Below are 1,870 nucleotides of genomic sequence, written 5' to 3'. Positions count from 1 at the left end.
AGGCCTGCTATTGGGCATGTCCTTCAAGATCCCAAGTGTAACAAGAATTCTGTCAAGTCAGTTTAGTTGATAGCTGATAAATTCTTCACCCCCAAATGGTATCTGATTACCTTGGCTTGCCTTCAGCAAGAATCCTTTTAGGCCAATTTAGCAAGAATTACCCTACTCTCTCTCTTACTAACTTCTCATCCACTCAACCCCCTCCCCAACCTGGCTCCTTAGCTAAAAATACTCACTTTTAGAAATCATCTTACTGAGTTCGCATGAACTCTGCAAGATAGGCATTATTCCCATCCAGCTCCAGCTACATAATCTGCAGGGCCCATTCCAAAAATGCAGGATCTCTAGTTTGCTAAAGAGAAAACCACAGGCCCAAAATGGCATCACTCATGCTAAAAGCCCAATGTATCAGACCTAGATTTAATGCCTGACTTAACTGCAGTTTCAACCTCTCCAAGAAATATAATCTTAATCAACCCATCTGGACTTTCTGGTTAATCAACAGTAAGGTATTTCTGTACCATGGGCCCTTTCTATCTCCTCCCTGCCACCCCCAACACCCCCCCCCCCCATAGAAAGAAGAGGCAATCAGCTGATTAAAACCCTTGCTTTTTCCTTTATCCCAAAAGAGGATATCTGGGTCTAAAAAGAATTCTTTCTTTTCTTTTGTTGATAGTTCCCTTGATCATCCTTCTTCCTATACAAACCCTCCATTTTGTATTGCCCTTCAGGGCACTCTTCTAGTTGCTAGATGGGATGTTGCCCGAATCATGAATGGCTTAACAGCCAATTAGATCTTCAAATTTACTTGGTTGCATCCTGTGTTGTTTTTTTTTAACATGTTCATAAATTATTAAGAGTTTCAAATGGTGGCAACATGGCATTAAACCAAGCACAGGGTCCTGTGTAAACTGCATAAGGTAGAGTCTAGGATGATTATCAGTCAGGTGTCGGGCAGTCTGGATGATGGCTGTTAGGCGGATGTCAGGTCCTGGGCCCTTGAGTCCTTTTCAGGTGGTCATCAGAGACCTGGTTATGTCCAGATACATGGACTGGAAAGTTCAAAAGTTTAAGTTCCCAGGCTCGTTGGAACAAGAATTGAATGGGTTTCTCGTGCCTCTCAACCTTCATAATGTTACCTTTAGCGGCTTGGTTAAAGGGATTCCATATTTTCACTCTTTCCTCAGAGGTTTGACCTCTACTAAACTCCCCCTTCATTAAAGTAGGTCCTTCTCTGTTAAACTGAATCTAATGAAGATTTTCTAAATTTATTCAACACAAACATCTGCTGCCAGCCACTTTCACTCTAGCTCATCTCTGGACCCCCAGGGCTTACACGGCATGTGTTGAATGTTTTAATGTTACATAAAATACTGTGATGAAGCAGCAAGCTGTTTTGTCTACCTTTAGAATTCTTGCTGCACATTTCCTTTTAAAATCCTCTTCTAAAGTCTTGCAGACATTTCTACTTGTCACGTCAATGGAAGTCACACAAAATACTGCAGGGACATTCTAACCGCAACACCCGAAATGATTCGCATCAAGCATTCCGTGTTTGTTTGTTTTTTAAGCGACTATTATACCGGGACTCACTTCAATGGAAAAGAACGGAAGCCCCGGCGTCAAGGAGAGACTCTTCAAGGTGAAGGGACACGGAGGAGGAGGTCACGAGCACAACTCCCACACCACTCGAAAGCCGGCCCCGCTCGCGCGCCTGCGCAGCACGAATCCTCTTGCGCAGAAGCCGGACCGGAAGGGCTGGGGCCGGTGGGGCGGGGATAGGGTTGCTAGGAGAACGCGATGACGTTGCTGCCGCGGCGCTCTTCTCCGCCAATGGGTGTCGCCTGACTGTAGTGACTGGCTGCGTACG

This window comes from Myotis lucifugus, unplaced genomic scaffold (genome assembly GCF_000147115.1).
Source record: "Myotis lucifugus unplaced genomic scaffold, Myoluc2.0 scaffold_10, whole genome shotgun sequence".
NCBI classification, from domain to species: domain Eukaryota; kingdom Metazoa; phylum Chordata; class Mammalia; order Chiroptera; family Vespertilionidae; genus Myotis; species Myotis lucifugus.
This window is presented reverse-complemented; position numbering follows the sequence as displayed.